Here is a 27,175-nt window from a genome sequence, read left to right as displayed (position 1 = left end):
TCCCTAAAACGTTTAACCATCTGGCCAACTGTCCCTCAGGTTCCTTAAACTTCATGATCCACTTCAAAGGTGCATGATGGTGGCATCAGTGTTTGACGTAGGTTACCAGCGCTAACAACTCCCTCCGGGTTGTGCAATAATTCTGTTCAGTTTTGGAGAGTGACCTCGACCCATATGCAATGACTCTTTCATGTCCATCTTGTACTTGTACTCCCCCTCCCTCCCCCTCCCAAGCTCGGTAAGGCATGGGAAAGGGAAGTTAACAATGGGGAAGGGCATTTGGGGAAAGGTCTATTGTTGGTTTGTTTATTATGGGCCGATCCTGGAGGTACTGCAATACCAGGCCAACCCGTGGCGAGAGCGGAGCAAGCCCCTGACATCTCGCCGAGGTCCAAAATCAGTTTTTTTTTTGATAAGTAAAATTTATTGCACATATTGATTATATATATATATTACATACAGAGATACTAGTGACTGAAGGCTGAATTTTTTAACGGGGATTACATAGATAGATTTAATTTACAACTAGGATTTAAAGGGGGTGATGATTTAAAACAGTGTATTAGTAGCGACACTGTGTTCAAAAAGGAAAGTGTTAGTTAGACTTTCCTGTAAAAAGGGAAACGACTGGAATAGAACGGGTTAAAATTATATTTACATGATGAGATGTTGCTGCAAACATGGTTAATTGAAAAGTGTAGTAAAATGAAATACTACTTGGCGTGAGCCTGCACGGTAATAGACCGCAGACTCACGCCTTTTACAACGAGAATTGGAAATTTATTAATGTTGTAAAATGGAACAACGAGGCACGCGTGCCGACACGGTCGATGACCGGCCCGCACGCGCGCCTATAGAAAAGGGTTGACAATAACTTGAAAGATTACAGCATCATAAATTGAACATACGAAATAATAATATACAATTGTTTATCTAGATCAACCGAAGGAAAGAAGACTAAAGCTGTCAATGTTTATACAATTTAAAAATAGGCATGATAAAAGCCTTCTTGAATTTTACAATAGCATTGATTAATTTAAAGATGAAGAACTGATTCAAAGGAGTCACGTGACGTGATCGGTGGACAAAGCCGATCACGTCACTGCCAATGAAATTTAATAAGAATGATAGTACTTAGGATTGACGGCTGTTTAAAATTTTGTTAAATGATTTGACGAGTCAGAATAAGAAAAGGCAAATGAGTTTATATGACGGTTGATCAACAGAAAACAATCGTTTACATGATTATATAGACAATTTAAGCTCCAGTACCCCTTCTTCTACAGAGCAGAAGACGGGATACTGACACCAATACTTTTTAAACTTAGAAATATTAAATCTGTGATAATCACAACGAATACGGTTATTTATACGAGATACAAAATATAAAATGAGAGAGTTGGAAGAGATGGTCTTCTTCTCAAACTTTTTTAAATTACGCTGTATCCAGATGGTACGCGTGTACTCTGTACATAGATATAATAAAAGAGATTTTACGAAAGGATCTTTAACATAGATATTTAATAGGTATATGTGTTCAAATTTTAATTTCAGATCAAAAAGAGAGAAAAAATCACTTAGCAAAGACTTTAATGGTTTGACAAGAGTACAATAATAAAATAAATGTTGGTATGTCTCGTGACCGAAACCACAATGAAAAGAGCAAGGCCTAAGCCCATATTGGCCACGAGACCATTGAAATATTTGATTATTAACGGGCAATACCTGCACGATCAGTCTGTACGAAACGTCCCGTGAAGCGGGGTCAATAAACTGATCGTGCAGGTTTACAAATACATTTTTAAAATTAATAGTTGGAAACAAAGTAATACATCGTGGGGGCTTTGTAATTGTGCCGAGTAGCAAGGAATATATAGTTTTAACAGAGGCTTTAGTGTGATCAAATTTTGGAAAAGTAGATTTTAAGTGAACAAAGTTTTTAATGGCTTTTTGATAAAAAGGTGATTAAAGGGAATTATGAGGAGAAGAGTTTGACCATAAATTCTTATTATATTTCTGAAAGTGCAAAGCGCACCAGTAATTGGTGAAAGGGTGCCAAGCGGCATCAAAATTAACAATATAAGTACACATGTGGTTTATTGATAAGGCAGATCATTTTAATGCTATGTTTACAATGGCGAGACCGCCGGATAAAAAGGGAAGGAATTGAGTGGACCGAGCCAAAGGCTCAAAATGGCCACGAGGCCAGAGAAACTTAAAAATGGCACTTTGGAATTTATCAATATAATATTTAGGCATGAAATACACACTACCAGTATACCATATTTTCGAACAAGCAAACGTATTAATAATCATAGATTTTTGTTTTAAAGTAATACTCGACAATTTAGAAAAATTAAGAACCTTGACGAACTTATTAAAAATGGGACCCCAAATATCATCGTGTGAAACTGTATACCCAAAAAGACAACCCAACAATTTTACTCTGTCCGGCCAAGAAATGCCAAAGGGGTGGTCGCTCCGCCACTTCCACTTCCCAAGATAAAACCCTTTGGACTTAATAAGATTGAGAGAAAACCCAGTAGCAAAGCAAAAAAGTTTAACAATATTCATGAAAGAGGCCATGCCTCGGTCACTGGTAACAACACCAGTGACGTCATCGGCAAACATAATATTTTTTACTGCTCCTGGCCGGCCTGGGAGGGACAATCCTTTAATGGCCTCTTCCTTACGTATTTTAATAGCCATCGGCTCTAAACACAAAACAAATAATAAAGGAGAAATACTACAGCCTTGTCGTACCCCTCGTGAATATGGAAAAGATTTAGAAATATGATTGTTAACGATAACAGAAGAACAAACATTATTATAAAGAATACAAATCCATTTCGTAAAAGAATCATTAAAACCATAACGGGTGATTGCTTCAAAAAGAAATTGATGTGAACACCTATCGAATGCCTTTAAAAAATCCAAATTAATCCAAGCACAGGGAATATCTTTTTGGCTGACAAAATCAAAAATGTTACGTAGTAAATGTAAATTATCTGTGATAGATCGTCCTTTGATCCCGGACGTCTGACCAATATGAACAATAGATGGCATAACATTGCCTAAACGAGTAGTTAAAACCTTGGACAAAATTTTGTAATCAATATTCAAAAGAGATATAGGCCTCCAATTTTTGATATCCTCTGAATTGTTAGGATCCTTACACAACAAAGATATATAAGAGAGCCGCTGGGACTCAGACAACACGCCCTCATCAAAAATAAGACGATAAAGTGAAACTAACAATGGACCTACTAGGTCAAAGAACCTTAAATAAAACTCCTTACCTAAACCATCAGAACCGGGCGATTTATTATTCTGCATGCCCTTCAGTGCAGATAAAATTTCCTCTAAAAGAATAGGTCCATCACACAGCTCCGCGTCAGAAGACGAGAGCTGAGGAAGGTTAGAAAGAAAATCATTCATGAGGTCAGCGTCAATACCCTCATCAAAAAATAATTTAGAATAAAAAGACCTAAAAGCATTAGAAATGGACTCTGTGTCCGTAAAAACTTCACCTTCAACAACCAGTTTGTCAATGACCTTTTTTTCACTACGCCTTTTTTCTTTGATAAAATGATATTTGGAGGGTTTCTCCGAATCTTTTAAAAAATCACATTTGGAATGAATAAAAACACCAAAAAGCTCCTTATTATTTAAAACAGAGATCTGTTCCCTAATAACATTTATTTGATCACTATAGTCTTGAGGACTAGAAGAAGATAACGAGGTTTTTTGTAACAAAGAGTACTGCCTCCTTAAAGAATTAATAACGGTTTTGGAAATATTAGCTTTACGCCTTGAAAATTGTATGATAAAATGTTTAATATCTGTCTTTAAAATATCCCAGCTATTTAATGTCAAAATAAACCCGGTCATTTTCCTTGACCAAAAATTGTAAAAACTTTTAACAAAATTGTGGTCAAAAATAATAGAGTTATTGCACTTCCAATAACTTCGCCCGAGGTGAATAGTATTACTCGGAACGATTTTCATAATAATAAGGTCGTGATCAGAAATACTTGATGGCGTCGGGCATACCAGGAATTTTGAGACGCTGCTCATTAATTCCTTAGTAATATAAAAACGATCCAACCTACAGTGTACGGCTTTTGAATGCCACGTTGTGGACACTGAGTTTGGATAAAGAGTTCTAAATACGTCTAACACAGAAAAATCCCGACACAAAGAAAATAATTCGTCCGAACCAACTAAGCTTCGGGCGGGGTTCGTCCCTACCTTATCCAATTTGGTGGACATAACACAATTAAAGTCGCCGCCAAAAATGAGCTTACGGCTTGTATTGAAACAAGTATATAGTGAAGTGAAAAATGTCCTACGTTCGGCCTCATTTGAAGGAGCATACAAATTTACAAGACGGAGCTTTAACCCTCTGACGTCTACATCAACAAAAATAATACAACCGTCTAAATCATAATGAAAATTCCTAGTGGTAATGTCAGAAGAAAATATAAAAATAGCGGAACCTGTGCTTTTGTGGGAAGAAAAAGACCAAAATGCTTTCGCACAAAAATACTCTTCGATATTTTTTTGCTACTGAAAGGGAACCTACATTAGTTTCCTGTAAAAATATAAAATCAAGATCATATTGAAGTAGAAAATTAGAAATCAAACGCTGTTTGGAAAAACTTGAAAGACCACGACAATTTAGGCTGGCAAAAGAAATATCTGGCATTATGATTCAAATATGTGGTAAAACAAAATATAGATTGAGGATAAATACGAGAATAAGGTTATTATGGTATACTGGTCTGAACACATATATGATGGAAATGATTCAAATAATATACATATTTCTTAATTGAAGGCGACTCCCTAAGGAGAAATAGTGGGTAAGTCCGTGGGCGGGTCGTGATGGTTGGTAATCCATATGAGACAGTTCGACAGTCCAGTGTTCATTAGAGTAATCCATTTGAATGTCCGGGTCGTATATCGAATATCGAGTTACATTATCTTGTTCTACGTTCCATTTTCCTCGTCCGTATCAAAAATACTTCCTTCTTCCAGTTTTGCTTTTTTGTGTGTTGGGGACTTTTGACCGGGTGGTATTTGTTGTTCGTAAGGTGTCTCCATTAACGTAATATTTTCTTCGTTCTCTGTTTGCGTGATGGTTGTTTTTACATGGTCTAGCTGTTGTTTCTTTGACTTCTCTGTCTTCTCTTCTTCTTCTTCTTCTGTTATGGATACCATCTCGTCGTCTTCATCTGCGGATATTAATGAATCTTCGTATTCATTATCGTTTTCCTGTGTAATGTTTTCTTCGTAAATTGGATTTTCGTGTATACTCTCTGCTACTCTCTTTGTGGGTATCAATGGTTCTTTCATTCTCATCTCGTGCGTTGTTCTTGTTTTGGCCGCGTTTGCATAGGATTTAGGTTTACCGTTTTCAGGGCAATCTTGCCTTTTGTGTCCTAGTCTGTCACACTTTAAACACAAGGGCATGCGTCCTCTGCATGTTATTAGCATTGAATAGCCGTCTGATGTTCTAATCCTATGCGGTATCGACAGTATTACGTTCGTGAATTCTTATAGATACACATCGTATTCCTGTTTCTACTGTGTAATTCTGAACCTGCACCACTTCGAATTTATTTCTATCACTTTTCCTATTCTGTTGAAGACTTTTGCTACATAATTATGAGATATGTATGTTGGTAACCAATGTACCCTAAGTTTCATCAATTCTTGTCCAACTGAAGAAAACACTACCACTTTTTTCGCCGAACATTTGGACACGATTTGTCCCAAGCAAGCAAAATGATCTGCCACAGTTTGCTGGTCAAAAACAACGTAATAGTCTCTATTGGCATCCCTTTGATATATCGATTTTATTCCATGAATTTTTTCTAGTCCATTTTCTTTTAAAATGTTCAAAATGTCGTTTCTGTATGCCGTAAAGTGACATTGTATCCTTACTGTGCGATCTGCAATAGACTTGCTAATAAATACATCTTCGATTGGTCCTACGTCTTCCATCTTAGGCGAAGCAACTTAGGCGTGGCAACCGACACTATTGGATCTTAGCCAATAGGCCGAGAAGCGATGCCGGCGTCGGCTTCGAAAATTCTACATGTTGCAAACGGCGTGAATTGTCCAAGCCGTGACGTTTCGGCTGCGTGTGATGTAGTTGATTTGGTCAACGCCAGATGGCAGCAGACGACGTTGCAGGTGCCAGTGTCCTCGGGAATCAACAAGGCAAATTGTCCGTGGAGCGAGGAGTGTCCCCCCCAGCACAGTAGTTCCTTAGAAAGTCGAAGGACGCGCCTCGTCCCGCGGTGGCCAAGCTGTTCTGGGCGTGTGACTGGCTTCGCGGGCCCTGGGAGTTCGAGGTGAGTCCGTCCGATTAGGGCGTCTGAATGTAGGTCGCAAACACGGCGCGGAACGACACAAGCCAATCGAGGCGGTGAGCAAGTTATTTCCAAGCGAATCTTCCAACGGCAACCGACGGAGAACTATTCCAAGCATGCCCACCTTTTCACACGCGTTTCATGTAGGCCTGGCGCTGCTCTTTCGACTGGCGGGTGCCCCCCCCTCCCCCCGTTCGAGTGCCAAATTCGGCCCTGAACGTCGAGCACGGCCAGTTTGAGCCCTCACTGACGTCACTGTCGCCACTGTCGCCAGGGACACGTGGCTGCCTGGCTGCGGTGACGTCATCGATATCGTCACAGGGGCTTCCCGTCACCAGGGAGGTCGTCTGCGGCCAGGAAGCCATTTAGGCGCCAGACAGAGCTCGGACGCGAGGTTATTCGACCAGACTCTTGCCTTGATTTAATGCCCACACACAACTGTACCGGTATCTGTTCTTGATCTGCTTAGCTTCTGATACATATTTAGTTTAATTTGAATCACCTGGCCCCAGGACCCCCCTCCCTCCCCCTCCCTCCCCCTCCCAAGCTCGGTAAGGCATGGGAAAGGGAAGTTAACAATGGGGAAGAGCATTTGGGGAAAGGTCTATTGTTGGTTTGTTTATTATGGGCCGATCCTGGAGGTACTGCAATACCAGGCCAACCCGTGGCGAGAGCGGAGCAAGCCCCTGACATCTCGCCGAGGTCCAAAAATCAGTTTAATATCGAAGCACCTCAATGAGGTGCGTATCAGATATTAAGCTGATAAGAACAGATACTTTTTTTTTTTTTTTTTTTAGTAAGTAAAATTTATTGCACATATTGATTATATATTGGTCGTCGCGAGAGCAGACCCTTATTGTCAGGTTCTGTCATTATGTTTGTGGCAGCATGTGCCTAGCAACCATGCCTAGCAACGGGCATTTTACACTAAAAAATATCTTTAAAATCATTTTTTTAAAAATTTGGTTCCGAGGAATTGTTTGCAGTACATTCAGCCTCTTTGTCACCAATTTTGAGACAAATCGGAGTAAAAGTGTAGATGCTGAATCGACTTGTTTCAGGTCCGTTTAGCTAAATGGCGAGATTGACTATGAATGAAGATAGTTTTAGCCCTAGGATGCTCGGCAGTTGTTGAATTGAAATGCAAATTGCGTTGCCAGTATTTGTCCTATTGTAATAAAACTTAAGTTTTCATTAAAGTTCGTTATCTTGTTCATTAAGTCCTTCGTCTCATGTAAAATGCGAAATGAATAAAATTATTAATTGGGAGCTCAAAATTGATGAGCGTGTATACGTAGCATGCAGGAATGTTGTGCTGGCCAGCGAGCAGTATGGTGAGTTTCTTCACAAAGCTACGTGTCTTTATCGATGATGTATGAAGAAACTACGAAGACCCAATGTAAGCAGTAATCTAATCTGTAATACTCTCAAATTTCAACGAAATCAATCAAGTATTTGCCGAGAAATTAGAAATTACACACAACTTTACAGGATCGCGTCAGCCATAATAATGACATTAATGTACATGTAAATGAGGACTGTCACTTGCTCGTCAATACCGAGCAGCTAATCACGTGGGCATAATTATGATAATAAGGTACAGCGGTTGAAAAATTCAAATTCAAATTCAAATTCTTTATTACTCTAAAACGCTAAATAGTCTGGTTCTCTGACCTCGATCTCCGGGCTTTTGGTAGGGTTTAGGAACGGGTCAGGTAACAACAACCGTCCACAAATAACACGGCAGAAAAGAGGAGTGTTATTTTTAGATTCAGCCATTGTTGTAATTTCCCGAGCCAATTATCGTTTTACGGTCGAATTGAGCGCTGTATCTGTCCTAGGATTATGCACTATTATTGAACACATCATTCTACACTGTAGAAATACCGGAATTACTCTTAAAATGCGCGATTACGGTTATTTTATGTTTCAGACAAAGGGGTTTCCCCATATAATGATGTCGCTTTTAGCGATATTGTCATTTTCGCAAAAGTACGATTTGGGACGCTAAACCTTGACCGATTGCGTTGGTTTTTGCAGGATAGGTTGTTTATAATATTAAAAAAAATTAGGCATGAGAATTTTTGTGGAAATGGTGGTTTAAGCTATTGTTCTATTTATAGATTTTTGTTATTGCCTGACCTACGACAGCGAGAGTGAGGTCAGGAGCCCAGACTATAAAACGCCCACTAGGGGCCAACGGTTACATAAAATAATTACAAAATATACAATATAAAGTTACAGGGTATACAAAATAAGATCACAAATATTTAAAGACAAAAACATAATAATGGAAATCAGGACAATATAGAGTTACGCAGTTTAAAGAACTCGTTGATAATCGCAGCAGAGGGAGGTGAAGGATTTTTCAGAAAAATTGTAGTCAGATCCGACAGAGACAGAAAATGGAGATCACTTCTATTACAACTGCAATGAGTTTTGCTGTTTTGACGCATATTTAGGGCACACCGCAAGGAAGTGAAAATCATCCTCAACCTCCCCTGACTTGCAAACCTCACACTTTCTTAGACTACAGTGTCTCCCAGTTTTGATTCTTAGACAATGGGCTTCCAGCATTAATTTTGTGATACAAGCCCTGTGTTTCACTGATTTAATATCATTTAAATATGTTTGAAGTTCAAATGAAAACATAAGATTACTATACATCGAGTTTTTTATTTGTTGCGATTTCACCAAAAATTTCATGTTTACAAATATCTCTAATCGTTTACTGGGCATTAGAGTATAATATTTTCCAGTTATCCACATTAATATTCATTTGATCAAGCCATAGGTACCCCAACCCGGAGGAATTAAGAACAACATTTCCAAACTTTGGGGACGTTCTGGCATCAACGCGACGACCCATATTCGCCTATAGGCTTGTATATATTACATACAGAGATACTAGTGACTGAAGGCTGAATTTTTAACGGGGATTACATAGATAGAAATAGTTTACAATTAGGATTTTTTAAAGGGGCATTAATTTATACAGTGTATTAATGACGACACTGTGTTTATAAGGAAAGTGTTAGTTTGACTTTCCTGTTAAAAATGGAAACAACTGTAAGAGAACGGGTTAAAATTATATTTAATAACGAGATGTTGCCACAAACACGGATAATTGAAAATTGTAGTAAAAATGAAATACTACTTGGCGTGAGCCTGCACGGTAATAGACCGCAGACGCACGCCTCTGACAAAGAGAATTGAAAATGTTTTAATGTTGTATAAATGGAACAACGAGGCACGCGTGCCGACACGGTTGATGACCGGCCCGCACGCGCGCCTATAGAAAGAGTTGACAATACTTGAAAGATTATAGCAACATAAATTGAACATACGAAATAATAATAATACACAATTGTTTATCTAGATCAACCGAAGGAAAGAGGACTAAAGCCGTCAATGTTTATATAATTTAAAAATAGGCAAGATAAAGCCTTCTTGAATTTTACAATAGTATTGATTAAACTAAATATGAAAAACTGATTCAAAGGAGTCACGTGGCGTGATCGGTGGACAAAGCCGATCACGTCAAATAATAATGATAGTATTTAGGATTGACGACTGTTTAAAATTTTTGTTGAATTACGAGTCAGACTAAGAAAAGTGTAAATGAGTTTATATTACGGTTGACCAACAGAAAACAATGGGGTTAACATAATTACATAGACCATTTAAGCTCCAGCACCCCGTCTTCTACAGAGCAGAAAACGGGGTACTGGCACCAATATTTTTTAAATAGAAACAGAGGAAACCTATGAAAATCACACCGGATACGAGTGTTTATACGGGAAATGAAATATAACATGACAGAATCTGAAGTGATGACTTTTTTCTCAAATTTTTTAAAACTACGTTGTATCCAAATTGAACGAACATATTCACACGAGAGGTATAATATTAATGATTTTACAAATGTATCTTTTATATGGATATTTAAGAGATAAATAGATTCAAACGTCAACTCCAGGTCGAAAAGAGTAAATAAAGTACTTAAAAGAGTTTTCAAAGGTTTAACAATGGGACAATAATAAAATAAATGTTGGAACGTCTCGTGACCAAAACCACAATCAAAAGAACAAGGCAGAGGCCTTGAACGGCCACGAGACCATTGAAATATTTGGTGATTTACAGGTAGTACCTGCATGATCAGCCTATAAGAAACGTCCCGCGAAGCGGGGTCAATAAACAGATCATGCAGGTTTACAAAGACATGTTTAAAATTAACAGAGGGAAACAATGCAATACACCTGGGAGGTTTTGTTATACAACTAGTGAGAAGAGAAGTAATCATTTTAACAGAAGTTTTACATGGATCAACATTAGGAAAGGTGGACTTAAAAAATTGAAAACATTTAACAACATATTGATAATACAAAGGCATTTGGTTACCATGAGGACAAGAATTTCTGAAAGTGCAAAGCGCACCAGTAATTGGTGAAAGGGTGCCAAGAGGCACCATGATTAATAATATAGGTAGATATATGTTTAATTGCCAGAGCGGCTAACTTTTTACTGATATTAACAATGGCGAGACCGCCTGATAGAAAGGGAAGAAAAACAGTAGCACGAGCTACAGGCTCAAAATGGGCACGAGGCCATAGAAATTTAAAAATAACCAATTGAAATTTATTTACATAACATTTAGGCATAAAATACACACTACCAGTATACCATATCTTAGAACTCGCAAACGTACTAATAATAATAGACTTCTGTTTTAAAGTAAGACCAGATAACTTTGAAAAATTAAGAACTTTGATAAATTTATTCAAAATCGGACCCCAAACATCATCAAAAGAAACCGTATACCCAAAAAGACAACCCAGTAATTTAACCCTGTCCGGCCAAGAAATGCCAAAGGGGTGGTCACTCCGTGACTTCCACTTCCCAAGAAAAAACCCTTTGGACTTAATAAGGTTGAGAGAAAAGCCAGAAGCGAGACAAAAAAGTTTGACAATATTCATGAAAGAGGCCATGCCTCGGTCACTGGTAACCACACCAGTGACGTCATCGGCGAACATTATATTTTTGACAGACCCCGGCCGGCCGGGAAGAAATAATCCTTTAATGGCCTCTTCCTTACGTATTTTAATAGCCACAGGCTCAAGACACAAGATAAATAATAAAGGAGAAATACTACAGCCTTACCGTACACCACGAGAATATGAAAAAGGTTTAGAAACGTAATTATTTACAATAACAGAGGAAGAAACATTATTATAGAGGATACGAATCCATTTCTGAAAAGAATCATTAAAACCATAACGGGTGATTGCCTCAAAAAGAAAATGGTGGGAACATCTATCAAAAGCCTTTAAAATATCCAGGTTAATCCAGGCACAGGGAATATCCTTCTGACTAACAAAATCAAAAATATTACGTAATAAATGTAAATTATCTGTGATAGATCGCCCTTTGATCCCGGACGTCTGATCAATATGAACAATAGATGGCATGACATTGCCTAAACGAGTAGTTAAAATTTTGGACAAAATCTTATAATCAATATTTAAAAGAGAAATAGGCCTCCAATTCTTCATGTCCTCAGAATTGTTGGGATCTTTACACAATAAAGAAATAAAAGAGAGCCGCTGGGACTCTGACAAAAGGCCCTCATCAAAAATAAGACTATAAAGTGAAACTAGTAATGGGCCTACCAAATCAAAGAAACCGAGATAAAACTCCTTACCCAAACCATCCGAACCGGGCGATTTATTATTCTGCATGCCCTTCAGTGCAGACAAAATTTCCTCTAAAAGAATAGGTCCGTCACACAGCTCTGCGTCAGAAGACGAGAGCTGAGGAAGGTCAGAAAGAAAATCATTCATGAGGTCAGCGTCAATACCCTCATCAGAAAATAATTGAGAATAAAAGGTCCGAAAAGCATTAGAAATAGACTCCGTGTCTGAAAAAACTTGACCATCGACTACTTACTTATTAATAACTTTCTTTTCACTACGTTTCCTTTCCTTAATAAAATGATACTTGGAGGGCTTCTCCGAATCTTTTAAAAAATCGCATTTAGAGCGAATAAAAACACCAAATACCTCTTTGTTATGTAAAGAAGAAAGTTGTTCCCTAACAACATTGATTTGATCACTATAGTCTTGCGGACTAGAAGAAGATAATGAAGATTTTTGTAACATAGAATACTGCCTCCTAAGAGAATTAATAACGGATTTAGAAACATTGGCTTTACGCCGAGAAAAAGCAATAATAAAATCCTTTATATCCGACTTTAAAACATCCCAGCTATCTAAAGACAAAGTAAACCCGGTCATTTCTGCGACCAAAATTCATAAAAACTTTCGATAAAAGCACGATCAGAAATAATAGAGTTATTGCACTTCCAATAACTTCGCCCGAGGTGAATAGTATTACTCGTACAATTCGCATAATAATAAGGTCGTGATCAGAAATACTTGATGGCGTCGGGCATACCAGGAATTCTGAGACGTTACTCATTAATTCCTTAGAAATATAAAAACGATCCAACCTGCAGTGTACGGCGTTTGAATGCCAGTTTGTTGTCACTGATTTTGGATAAAGTGATCTAAAAACATCTGACAAAGAAAAATCCCGACACAAAGAAAATAATTCGTCCGAACCAACTAAGCCTCGGGCGGGGTTCCCCCCAACCTTGTCTAATTTGGTGGACATAACACAATTAAAATCACCACCCAAAATAATCTTGCGACTTGTATTGAAATAAGTATAAAGTGTGGTTAAAAAGGTCCTACGTTCGGCCTCATTTGTGGGAGCATAAATATTTACCAATCGGAGTTTTAACCCTCTGACATCTATGTCTATCTATCTATCTGTGTATCACATTTATATAGCGCCCTTATCAGTCCTATATTGGGCCGTTCAAAGGCGCTTAACAAAAACAGAGTCTCTATAAGAAGTATATAGTCTTTGACAACAATAAACAATTCTAATGTTGTTGAAAAAGGTGGGTCTTCAGGAGTGTCTTAAAAGTTGTGATGGAGTCCGCATTTCGAATATTACTAGGGAGGTCATTCCAGAGTGCTGCTGCGGCACACTGGAATGTACGCTCGCCAAATCTAGTCTTTGTGCGCGGGAGCACTAGCGAGATGGTATCTGCTGATCGAAGTACTCGCCGTGACTGACGGATCTCTAAAAAGTCAGACAGGTACTTGGGGGCCTGTCCTCGCATGGCTTTGAAAGCTAGCAGAAGTATCTTAAAATTTACCCGACTGACAATGGGCAGCCAATGCAGTTCACGTAAGACTGGCGATATGTGGGCGAATTTCGCAGTACGCGTGATTATCCTCGCGGCGGTATTTTGGGCACGTTGCACCTTGTCAGACAAAGCCTTGGTGACACCATAGAGCAACGAGTTACAATAGTCAAGGCGTGACATAACTAGCCCATGAACCAGTGACTTGGTAGCATCCCTGGTTTGACCAATGAGTCTTAGCTGATTGTAAGCTGACCTGCAAACACTGTTTACCTGCTGCTCCAAGGTTAAGCTAGTGTCAAATATGACACCGAGGTTGCGCACACTACTCGAAGATGTAATTTGGGTGTCACCAACTTTAAGAACCACATGGTCAATTTTCTTGAGTGAATGTGTTGATGCAAAGAGCATCAATTCGGTCTTTTCATCGTTTTTACTCAGCATATTTACATCAAACCAGGTCCCTGTTCCTGACAGAAATCGTTCAACTGTAGAAATGGTTGCCAGTTGGTTTGAAGGCTCCTTCAATGTGAAAGCGGCATATAGCTGTGCGTCGTCAGCGTAGAAATGGTAATCCTGACCGAAATTTCTCACGACACTTCCCAGGGGCTTTGTGTACATAGTATACATTTTAGGACCTAGTACTGATCCCTGAGGTACACCGTATTTAAGTAACACAGGCTCTGACTGTTTGCCGTCAATAACTACAGTCTGGTACCGATTTCCAAGGTATGACGCCATCAATCAAGTGCCCGACCGGTTATCCCGTACACGTCCTTGAATCGCGTCAGCAATGTCTGGTGGTCAAGCGTATCGAATGCTGCCGACAAATCGATCATAACAAGGATCACCACTTGACCTTTGTCCAGGGCCTTCAGTACATCACTCTGTACCTTCAACAGGGCTGTTTCTGTTGAATGATGTTTCCTGTAGGCGGACTGAAAATCCTCGTACAAATCATTTGATTGCAGGTGTTCAGCAAGTCGCTTGTCTACAACTTTTTCCAACAATTTCGAAATGAAAGGCAAGTTGGATACTGGTCGGTAGTTCTTCAGGGTTTCGGGATCTAAGTTCGGTTTCGATTGTGAGTCAAGAAAAATAAGACGGCCGTCTAGGTCATAAGAAAAGTTCCCAGTAACAACATCTGAAGAAAATATTAAAATGGCAGAGCCAGTACTCTTCTGAGAAGAAAAGGACCAAAAGGCTTTGGTACAAAAATAAGACTCAATCCTCTTGGCCGAGGAAAGAGAAGAAACATTTGTTTCTTGTAAAAATACAAAATCGAGATCATAATGTAAAAGAAAATTAGAAATTAGACGCTGTTTTGAAATACTTGAAAGACCCCTACAGTTTAGGCTAGAAAATGAAATACGAGACATTATAAATCGAAAATTGGAAATTCGACAATGGCTGAAAAAATGTACAGATATGGTATACTAAAACAACAATACTTACAATACTTACATAATACAATGACAAATAACTCCGAAAGGAGGAAAATAGAATCATAGTCCATGGGCGGGTCGAGGTGGTCGGTATTCCAATTAACACATTGCGTACACTACAAGTCCAGAATTCATAGCCATAGTCCATTAAGAATGTCGGTTGTCACTGTATATATAATCTAATCTCACCCTTCCTCAGTGTCCATTATTACACTTTCTAACTCTATTTTCTGTTTCTTATGAGAAGGAGGATTTTGCCCTGGCGGGATGACTTCACTTTGGTGAAATTGAAAACAACTCCTTGACTATTTCTAGTGCATCTAATTGAGACGGAGGGCCCATGGGGGCTTGTAGTTCTTGGCTCTGGGAAGTCTCCTCTGGAAACGGCGACGTCTCCTCCACAATCTGGCTCTCTTCTTCTGGTTTAGTGGCAGGCTCGCTCTCCTCCACTTCTTCCTCGTCCCCCTCGCTTTCACTATCATCGATTATTTCCTCACTTGGGATGAGGGGCACTTCCAACCTCTTTCATATTTCGAATTCTCACGGCCTCTGGCCGCAGCTCCAGCGTACGATGACGGAGGAGCTTTTGTTTGGGGGCAGTCCGCGCGAACATGGCCTATTTTATCACACTTTAGACACAACGGCAATCGGCCCCTACAGGTAATTAGCATAGAGTAGCCATCTGCAGTACGTATCCTATGCGGAATTTCGGACTTATGTCGTTCATCGATTTTTATGTAAAGGCTTCTTACTCCTGTTTCTACAGTATAGTCCTGTACATGAACTTTCTCGTTTTGAATATTTTGCACTTCCCCTAGAACCCCAAATACCCTTGCCAAAAACTTGTTTGAAATATGAGTTTAATCAGCTCCTCACTCACCGAGGAGAATATCACCACTTTCTTTCTACAACATTCCGGCACAACCTGTCCTAACCCGGCGAAGTAGTCAGCAACCTGTTTCGTATCGAAAACAACGTAATAATCCTTGGATGATTCCCTTTGGTAAATGCTCTGAATTCCGTGATCTTTCTTTAATCCGAATTCTTTTAGGATGTTTATAATGTCATTCCTATATGCGAAGAAATGGCATTCTACACGAACCGACCGTCTCACCACGTCTGATAAAACGTATTTATCATCGATAGGCCCGAAAGCCTCCGTCATCTTGAATCTTCTCTGGGTAACTGATACTTTCTCGCAGCAACCGACACTATTGATACGTAGCCAATAGGCCGAGAAGCGATGCCGGCGTCGGCTTCGAAAATTCTACATGTTGCAAACGGCGTGAATTGTCCAAGCCGTGACGTTTCGGCTGCGTGTGACGTAGTTGATTTGGTCAACGCCAGATGGCAGCAGACGACGTTGCAGGTGCCAGTGTCCTCGGGAATCGACAAGGCAAATTGTCCGTGGAGCGAGGAGTGTCCCCCCCCAGTACAGTAGTTCCTTAGAAAGTCGAAGGACGCGCCTCGTCCCGCGGTGGCCAAGCTGTTCTGGGCATGTGACTGGCTTCGCGGGCCCTGTGAGTTCGAGGTGAGTCCGTCCGATTAGGGCGTCTGAATGTAGGTCGCAAACACGGCGCGGAACGACACAAGCCAATCGAGGCGGTGAGCAAGTTATTTCCAAGCGAATCTTCCAGCGACATCGTAGATTCAATTAGCAATTATAGTTCGGATGCTTCGTCATTTGCTTCATCTGATAATGAGGAAGGTGCAGGAATTCATGGGGTCATCCTTGGATATCAATTTGAGCCGGTCGAAGAAGATTCAGGCGAGGAATCCGGGAGTGATGATGGGGAGGTCTCCGATTATGATCAGGAAGAATTTTGGCGTTTGCGAATGGAGGATTCGGACAAGTGGTAAGCTATGTTGGAGATTTGCTGAATTTTCTGACTATCTCTGGTCTTTAAAAGTGCCCAGTGATTGCTGCCGTTGACAATTCAAACGTCTTTCGGTGTCTGCCTAGTTTTCAGTTGGTATTCTTGACTACTTGAAGTAGATTTTCGAAGTTTACCAGTTGGTTGTTTACTTTTTTGTCCGAAAATCGTTTTCCGGACGTAGATTGACGATCTATGTTTTTCTTTCTAAGAACTAATCTAGGGCCTTTGTAAAAATGGGTCCTAAATGTCGGTTGGGACGCAAACATGATTGATTTCCCGTCTTTTTTTAATGGATAATTATGGATGAATCGGTTTTTTCGTTGTACTCAATTATGAGTCAATCATTCTGCACTGGTTGTTTCAGTCGGTCACTCCAGGCCCTGGACTGGACCATGTGGACCATGCATGCTCATGGAACATTGTTGTATGAATATTTTCCCAAACTTAGTTGATCGGCAGCTAGTGTAGGCCTCCCAGTACAACCCTACATGTATGGATATCGTGTCGCACAAAAACAGGTCTGTTAGTGTTATAAATTGCCTGTTTCTCTTCCAGGTGTAAATGTGGAGGCAGGTGCGAGGTGCAGGACACACCCGAGGAAAATGCTTGCTGCACAGAAAAGGGTCCAGTGCAAGACACTATCGAGGAGTTTAACAGGGACCATGTTGGAAACATAACCTGCATCACCGAAACATCCTGGATTCCAGTCGAATTGCTTGGATGTCTGGGTTTTGCGAACTGCCTACTCTCACTATAGGCAGCAGTATCGGACCAGAGTAGAAGGCGAAACAAATGAGAATGTAGTACTTTATATCTGTCATTTTTATTTACATGTACAACCATTTTATCCTAACAGAAATGCCAAAAGCCCAGGTAAATAACAATGCAGTGTATGAATATCAACCACAGCTTGTATGTTACTGTCAAAAAGCATTTTGAATATTGATGTGTTAAAAACTAAACACTACCTGGTGCATGTACATTGTCATTGTTATTATGCAATGGGGTTTATTCTTAAAAACTTTCAGATTCAGATTCATTTCAACATTAAGAACCCTGTGTTGCTTGAAAACTATGGTTCATCAGATACGATTTAATAGGTTTTTCACTGATGTCATTGTATTACATGAACAATACAATTCCTATTTCCAGGAAATATCGTTACATCGCATATCGACAATTCGTGAGATGGTGTTGGGGCATCCTTGGAAAGAAGAATCGTGTGCCTTTGCCCGCATGTGTGCTTGAAAAGATTCGTTTGAAATTTTGGGCCGTTGGTGACAATGTCAGTTTTAAATATCCTGCGATTGGAGAATAGACAATTGATTTACAGTGCAATCTTATTTCTTCCTTGTGGATTTTGGCTTAGCTGCTTTCTTGAACTGTGTTGCAGTTACAGTTGCGTAGCGCTTGTGCTGTTCGTTGTAGCTTTTAACAGCTGCAGCCTCATCAGGGTGCTCATATGCACTGGCCAGTGGCATAGGAAGGCTCATCTCTTCTTCTTCTGGTAGGATATTCTCAGTGCACCTTCGGCAGACTTCCGTCATCAACGAGGCTGCATAAACTGAAAATGGAATTTCAGTTTGATTGTAATACATGTTTGCTACATCACAATGGAAAGGGATTGAAATAATAAATGTATTTAGAAGGTAACTGTATCTATTCTTCTTTCGTATAGACAGGGAAACCATAATTCAGACTTACAATGCACCAGCTATATTTTAAGTTCATGTATTGTTTCAATTCCTACCATATGTAGTGTCAGTCTTGATTGGACGGATTGAATATCCCCTTTTTTGACTTTATGAATGGAATGGACCATCTCAGCTGACCATCCTCTGTTTTTGCCTGTTCCTTGTCACCATTTTCATTGTAGTGGAGAGCTGCCAGGAGGAGTCTGAAAAATGAACATCGACATACTGGATTTGTCACACATCTCCATGGTAACTGTCATCTGCATGTAATGTGCATGTAATACATTAATGTGTCAAAAATATGTACTTTCTGTGATTACACTACCAGCAATGATAATCTAGGAATACATCCATGTTGAACTCTGAAATATTATTCATTATAAAATTACTACCTGGCACGCATTGCCTTGTAGCTGAACGCGATCATTTTCGGAGCGAAATGTAGGAGGAGGCTATGATAAGCTTCCAAGCTTGATGTTTGCTCTCCAGTTGACATCTTTTTCACAGCTGGCTTGAAGTACTGATTGTCAATCAGGTTGGAGACCTTCACTGATGCCTTTGATCCTGAAACAATATAACATTTTTCATGTTATTAGTACTACAATAATGTACAATGTATGTACCATGTTTTACTTTAGTGTGATTACATTCAAGTGTGTGAAATACATACATGTACATTTAGCTCATAAGATGACCCAACAAAGTAATTTGTCACGAGTACATGTATGCATATTGGGTTTTATGTGTAATTTATTTTGCTGTATTTGAAAATAATTGGATACATGCCCTACCTGGTACAGGCCATTTCTTTTTCTTGTCTCTCTTCTTCAACCTGCCATGCCCACACTTTAGATATAACTTGCTATGTCCTCTGTGCTTTTTGTGGAGGTGGTTCTCAAGAGACAACCATTTTACAAGAATGACATCCTTGTCTCCATCCGGGGTTGATGCTGCACAGTAGTACAGATGATGCACTATCTACTTGCACCAGAGGGCAAGAACTTCACAATCCTTTTCCTTGGCCGCCTTGAGGATCTTTTTCTTGAGACCTTGATAAAATAATGTATCATAAAAATTGTTGCAAAAATTTGGCTGACAGGAAAACTGAATGAATGTCACATTTACATTATGTAATGTAAAATATATCTGTATTCTTCGTTTCCTCCCTTTTGAAGAGACAAGTTTATTACTATTGGTTTTAAATTCATTCAATGCCTGTTGTGTAAATTATACTCCTTGACGACACAAATGGTGCATTTTTACAATGTTACGCACATGTAGAAGAAACACTTACCCTTAGCGAGATGCCAGACATCAAAGCAATGATCTGCTTCCGGCAGATTCTCCCTTAGCCATTTGTTTATCTGGACGTGGCGGTCTGTCACTATCTTTGCAATGGTCACATCGATTGATTGCAAAAAGGCCACGCACCGAATTAGTCCCTCTTTTTCGCAGTTTACACTGTTATTGACGTTTTCCTCATTAGACTGAAAAATCGAGAATTACAACTACAATATTACCATGATACTAGTATACATACATGTATAATTGTAGATACCATGAAATATTCATTCGCAGCGAAAAAATGAAAAGATCAGAACCCATAGTGTACATTTTGGTTGAACATGCAGCAGACAATATTTTACAAGCTTCTCCATTTTGTACTGGTTCAAAAATATAAACTGTGTGATATATTAGACAAACCTGAACTAGCTGTACGTCTAGGATCTTGTTGACGTTCAGTTCCAAAAGGGAGTAGGACCCAAACTTGGCACAGTGCCCTGGGCTGTCTGACCTGCCATCTCCTCCAACAACTACAGGCTGTCCAGTTGTTTTCACATGTTCTATGACTTCTTGCTGGTTCTCCCTCCATGCAGACTCTACAGCTGGCCATTAGTAACGCCTCTGGTGCGGATAGAATGTGTTCGCATGAAACGCTTGACAGCCAAGAAATCTGAAGACCTTCAGGATTTTGGCGGCAGTTGATCCCGCAAAAAGGATTGCACTTGAAAGGAGAATGTTGCCAGCAGGCACATTCTTCAAGAATGGCTGACTCTCCCAAAATCTGAAAAAAATACGTTTACTACTAAGTATATAATTGTTTTTAAAAACTTTGGAAACATTTTTGTTGTTAAATGTACATGTTACCCAATGAAAAAGGTGCAGCAATCTCAACATGAATACAAATTGTGACATGTACTTGTCAATCATGCATTTTATAGCTGCAGATACATGTAGGCTACAATTAGAAATTATAAAATTAAAAATCACGCTGCCTTTCGCTGATTGCACTTGCGGTGTTCGCAATAAGTTGTCATGTCCTCAACGCTTGGAATATGCCATGTAATAACCCTTGCAGATTGACGGTCTGTAGCTTTTCATGGATATTTTACCTTTCAAATGTACACTCCTTGTTGGAACACCTTTGTTTAATGGACAGATATGTCCCAATCCTCCTTAGCTGTCTCTCAGCTGGCGAGGAACGAAGTGGGCAAATTTTGAAGAGGTCCATCAAGTTCGAATGAAACACCAGGTATTTCTTTGCCTTGGAAGGGTCATCTCTGTAAATAGATATGGAATACTTTTTAGCCAAAAATGAAAAAAATCTTACTTTTTTTTTGTACATGTTCATCATTGTAACCAATGCATTGTAACTTGTAGATTAACTTTAATACTCGGAATTCATGTTCACTGGTGTTCATCTCATGGACATTGTTATCTCAGTAGTAAAAAACTTATTCATTCTGATCATCATCAAGTTTCCAGTCCTCTTCATCACTTTCTTCATCACTGCTGCAGCTGACATCAATATCTGGCACCCAGCTTCTATCCAGCAGATCTTCCTCATAATCAAGGGATGCATCAGATTCTGACATTTCCTCATCTGATGCATCTGGGATGAGATCAACAGGCTGATCAGAAGAGCAATTGCACTTGCAGATGCAAGATGACCGCTGGCCAATTCCCACATCTGTTTGAGTTCCTTGAAAGGGAGTGAGATGTCTGTATGTAGATGTATGTTGTGATATAAATATTTACTCAAATACATGTATATGTCTACAAATGTTATAGTGTTATAGTGTACCGATGCTGCATTGCATTGGATTTGTCAATGTAATTATACTGAATTACAATTTTAAGTAAACACTCCTTATAATTCTGCTAACCCGACTAATTGTACAACTTACCAATGGATGACAGCAATCGGTTTCGAACAGATGAAACAAAGCCAGCAACCTTCTCAAGCTTCATCGTTGAGATGTTGATCTGTTTGCACCTCTGAAAATACATGTACATGATTGTATGAATAGAAGTAATGCGTGTGTGTGGTACAAGTACAAAGTTTTAAACAATGACCTTGGGGTGTGAACTTATACATGCTTTTTGGAAAATGTAATATCAAAGGGCGCCACCAGCAAAAAGCAGGCCCACTTGCCTTACTGAATTGTACACCAGTACATCTAATTTTAACCAAAAAAATGCACTTACTTTTTGATACTTTTTTTACTTTCGCCTGTGTAACTTGAACAGCACGTAAACGGTGGTTAGGGCGAAGGCGTACTTGGCAGTACTGATCAATGCTGTTACAAAGCTGCAAAAAGATAACAATTATCAGAATTGAGTCATCTCACAGACCCCCCCCCCCCCCCCCCAACAAGGACCTGTGACAGATTTGGCTTCTCTAACGACCTGTGTGAAGCATCTCAAGTAGGCCCTATAGCAAATTATATACAAGCAATATGAACAACGAAATAATGTTTCCCCTGTACATTTAGAACTGTTGCATAGACAGGCCCATAGGCATGGGGTCTGTTAGGTCTGGTACCTCACCTCAATGATCTCCTGATCAGTGCAGTCGCTCATTGGCATGTCAGGCTCAGGCTCAGGTTCAGGGTCTGCCATGGCAGCAAATTCTTCTGAAGCTTCTTTTAGTAACTGGAAAACCAAATAAAATGGTGGTAGTGTTATATTGCAACACAATAACATACTTAAAGATACCTCTGGCCGCAATACAGTTGGTGAAGATGACACTGAATCACTGGAGATCAAGCTAGACCATGGAATAGATGGGGCTTCTATGTACCTTGCATATTACATAAGTAATGACCAGACACTGCATCATCAGAGTAATTCATCACATCATAATAGAAAGGGTTCTCTTCAAGTGTAAAATGCTGAGGACCATGAATTCTGATGCACCATTCGAAGTGGGGCTCCAAGTCAGTAAGTGATAGACACCCAACTGGTTTCAGTCGCTCAGCTCACACTGGTCCGAGCTGCAGCTATAGGCCTACAGCGTACATTCACTCGACATAACATGTATTACCATGGCAACGGGAGATGTGCGTGGTGTTGAATGGACGTGGTGACATCGGCAAAAAAAAGGAAGAAAATTACTGTTTGCCTTCGTTTCTTTACTATGAGGCTTCGCTCAGGTTTCGGCGTAGTAAAATCATGCTGGGTAGCTGTACTTGTACCGGGAGAAGGAGTGGCGCCGGCAGGAGACTGGAGAGAAAACGTGGAAGTCGCAGGCGTTCCATGAGTTGGTCGGGCTGGCAGTCTGGACATAGATGGGATCGCATCGTCTGTACGTGACCAATTGAATTTCTTTTCCGGTCGCATCTTTCTCATCATGTTTATTTTGAAGCGGTTTGTCACGTTGTCTTCGAAATGATCGGAACACACGAACGAAGAGTTTTCGCCGTACATGAAGTCGGCTCTTGTGGAGTTCACAACTCGGGCCCATGCCGCATTGAGCTCCGGGTTTTTAGTTGGATTTGGAAATGAGAAGACCCCAACTCTTGGAGTTAGAATACCAACGTCAGTGCTTTTTTCATTTGTATTTCCGCATCCATACACAGCACATCGTTTTCCTTGATTTTTGCGTTTTCTTATACGTTTCCCGGCTTGCTTCTTACGCCGAGGTGGCTGATCTGTTTCGTCGGAATCGCTAAAAATATTTTTGTGACGGAGCGGGGATTTAGGCTATTGCACGGGCCTGGTCACAAATTAGAAAAAGACGGCTGAATGTATAATTATTTACATGTATTAAAAATTAACCAGAACAAGAAAAATATATTTATAAAATTAGCATTTCACCGCTCAATTCCAACAACTAAAAGTCTGTTTACACATTACCAAAGTCCAAAGCTCCCTCCACTCCGGCTCCACTCCCTGGGCGCGGTCAATTCCCAACAACGGCTCCTTCACCTACCACCGGCCTCCCAACACGTAACACACGTCTCTCCGAACTCCTCTCCCGTTACCACACGACAACACACGACACAAAAGTGTCCGTCCCGACACGCAGTCGGTCCAAGGCTACTCCAGTAGCCACCAAGCACGTAGCTGGTTTACAAATTAACGGTCTGGCGACACCTTGGCCGCAGAGCCAACTCACGGTTCGCCGACATGATGGCAGCAATGCCAAGGCGCTCCAACCCGCGGCTGGACGCAAATAACAGATGAGAACACCACGACTCTCCGACACACAGCCGGTTCACATTCCACCAGGAATGACGACCACGTTGGTCAAACGGAATTGAGTTCGGCACGTACGATGTACAACTTCTCCTTACAGAGGCCAGCCAGGAACTGCCCACACCCAGTCCAGCTCCAACTAATGAACCCAAGAGTTATATAAGTCTATGTCCATGAGTAATCACACAACGTCCTGAAGTTACCAAAGTCCTATTCAACACACTCAAGCCAAAGGTCTAAATTAACATGTAATAATATGACTGAAATACCAGTTACACATTCAGCCTAACCAGACAAATTATGAATAAATAAAACTAATAAGGCCAACAACTCAGGCCTAACACAAAGGCCTGTGATGCCATTCATCACATTCCTTCCCCCTTTAAAAGAAAAACCTGTAATGAAAATACAGTTTTTCTAACCAAAAGCAAACAATAAAATGTCCATCAATCACAACATGACGTAACCCACACATTCAAACACAGACAAACTACAACTTCCACACGAAAAATATCCACTCACACACGAGATAAACAATCCGGTGCAACATTATCTTTACCTTTCTTGTGAACTATGGTCAAATCATACTCTTGTAGGGCTAAACTCCACCTAAGGAGCTTCTGGTTCGAATCCTTGACCCGGTCTAACCAAACTAAGGGGTTATGATCCGTTTCCAGAATTGTCTCATGTCCGAGTAAGTAAGGTCGTAGCAACCTTACAGCCCACACTATTCCTAAGCATTCCTTCTCGATTGTCGCAAGATGCGCCTCACGGTCCAGAAGCTTCCTGCTCAAGTAGGCGATGGGATGTTCCAACTGATCGTCTCCGACTTGTGCCAACACCGCGCCCAACCCTCGCTCGCTTGCATCAACCTGCAATAGAAATGGTTTAGAGTAGTTTGGGGGTGATAACACCGGGTGCATCTGCAGAGCTTGTTTTAGATTCTGAAATGAAGTTTCACACTCCTCTGACCACCGGACCTTATTGGACCTCTCTTTCTTTGTCAGGTCAGTCAGGGGGGCTGCTAACTCTGAAAAACAAGGGATGAATCTACGGTAGTACCCTGCCATGCCCAAAAATCGTCTCATCTCCTTCTTGGTCTCTGGGATCTTGAACAGGGCAATTGCTTCAACTTTGGCTTTTATCGGTTCAATCTTCCCTGAACCAACAACATGTCCTAAATAATCTTGTGAAGCATGCCCAAGGAACACCTTGCTAGGCTTTGCTTTCAAATTCGCCTTTTTGAGGCGCTTGAAAACCTCCTCAAGATGTTTCAAGTGATCCGGGAACGAGTCAGAAAATATTGCCACATCATCAATGTACACGACAACATAGTCTTCAGTACCATCTAAGACTTCATTCATCATTCTCGTGAAGGTCATGGGAGCATTTTTCATAGCGAAAGGCATTACTCTAAAGGACCATGAACCAAACGGACTCACAAAAGTTGAAGCCAATTTTGCTGCATCCGTCAAGGGTATAGCATAATAGCCCTTGCAAACATCGATTACTGAAACGAATTTTGCCCTACTGACCTTCTCAATCAACTCTTCAATACGGGGTAAGTTCCCGCCGCTATCGGTCTCAGTTACCCGGTTCAAGGCTCTAAAATCAACACACATTCGGATGCTACCATCCTTTTTGGGAACTATCACCAAACCAGAACCCCAAGGGCCAGGCTTTGCTTGCTCCAGTATCTGGGCATGCGCCAACTCTTTGATGTGTTGCCACAGACCAGCCTTCTGAGATTCAGGACAACGGTTCTCACAGGCCTTGCACCTTCCACTAACTTCACATCATGGACTGCGGCATTAGTGGCCGAAGGGACATCTGAAAAAATAGCAGAGTATTTAATCACAAGTTGCTTAATTTGCTTGTTCTCTGTAGCAGACAAGCCTTCAGATATATGGACGTCTTTCCAAGTCTGAGTGGGCGTTTGCTTTGGAAGATAATTATCAACGTCAATTTCACTCTCCCCAAAGATATACGCCTGTGCATAAAATGCAACCTTGTCTCTATCCTTCCACTTCCTGAGCAGGTTCACATGGAATATACGAAATTTCTTCCTGCGTTTCCCAGTGTCGACCTCAAAATCAACAGGAGAAACCTTTCGCACAATGGGATAGGGTCCCTGCCATGTTGACTTCAATTTACTTGCAGCTGAAGGGAGCATGACCAGCACCTCTTCTCCAACTTCATAAGTTTTTTTCCGTGCATTACGATCATAGTAGGTCTTCTGTTTTTTCTGACTCTTTGTCACGTTTTCATGTACCAAATCTGTCATAGCCGCGAGGCGATTCCTCGCAGACAGAACATATTCTACAATGTTCTCATCTTGCGGGGTCTCCTCAGTCCAGCTTTCCTTTAGAACCGCTAATGGCCCCCGTACTGCGCGACCATACAGCAACTCGAAAGGACTGAACCCGGTACTCTCTTCCGGCACCTCCCTGTATGCGAACATGAGATACGGAAGAACCTTGTCCCATTCTTTCGGTTCTTCAGAAACAAATTTCCGTAACATACCTTTTAGAGTGGAGTGAAAACGTTCCACCAAACCATTTGCCATTGGATGGTAACACGAGGTCTTCATCTTCTTAATCCCAAGCCGTGGAAGCAATTGAGTCATCAGTTCACTCACAAAGTTGGAACCCTGGTCGCTGAGTAACTCGTCGGGTATGCCATATCTGGAAAACATTTCTATTAACCCATCCGCTACCAAGCGGCCGTCGTGTCCTTAAGAGGGATGGCATCAGGAAATCTAGTGCCATAATCCACCAGAGTCAACAAGTATTTGTTGCCTTTTGAGCTGCGTTCCACCGGGCCAACTATGTCGATAGCTACCTTGTAAAAAGGTCGCCCGACAACTGGAACACTTACCAAGGGAGCCGTTTCAGAGGCCAGTTTTCTTGAACATTTCTGGCAATTGGGACAAGTGCTGCAGTACTTCTCAACGTCCTTGTGTAGACCAGGCCAGAAATAATGCTCAACCAGTCGACCTTTGGTTTTAGTTACACCTAAATGACCTGCCAATGGAATACTATGAGCCAAGTCTAACAAATCTAACCGATACTCCTGAGGAACTAAC

At 40.6% G+C, this 27,175-nt stretch overlaps 1 non-coding gene and 2 pseudogenes across 1 annotated transcript; all 3 read right to left on the bottom strand.

The window, feature by feature from the left end:
- Positions 1–306: 306 nt before the first annotated feature.
- On the bottom strand, positions 307–466 carry LOC135491830 (U2 spliceosomal RNA; annotated as a pseudogene).
- Positions 467–6,999: 6,533 nt separating this feature from the next.
- LOC135491771 (U2 spliceosomal RNA) lies at positions 7,000–7,191 on the bottom strand. Its single transcript, XR_010447886.1, has one exon. It is a non-coding gene; the product is annotated as a U2 spliceosomal RNA (small nuclear RNA).
- Positions 7,192–18,255: 11,064 nt separating this feature from the next.
- LOC135491595 (uncharacterized) lies at positions 18,256–23,244 on the bottom strand (annotated as a pseudogene).
- Between the last annotated feature and the right edge of the window lie 3,931 nt (positions 23,245–27,175).

The sequence above is a fragment of the Lineus longissimus genome, chromosome 7 (genome assembly GCF_910592395.1).
Source record: "Lineus longissimus chromosome 7, tnLinLong1.2, whole genome shotgun sequence".
Classification (NCBI taxonomy): Eukaryota; Metazoa; Nemertea; class Pilidiophora; order Heteronemertea; family Lineidae; genus Lineus; species Lineus longissimus.
The sequence above is the reverse complement of the archived record's forward strand: the minus strand, read 5'-3'. Positions and strand labels throughout refer to the sequence as shown.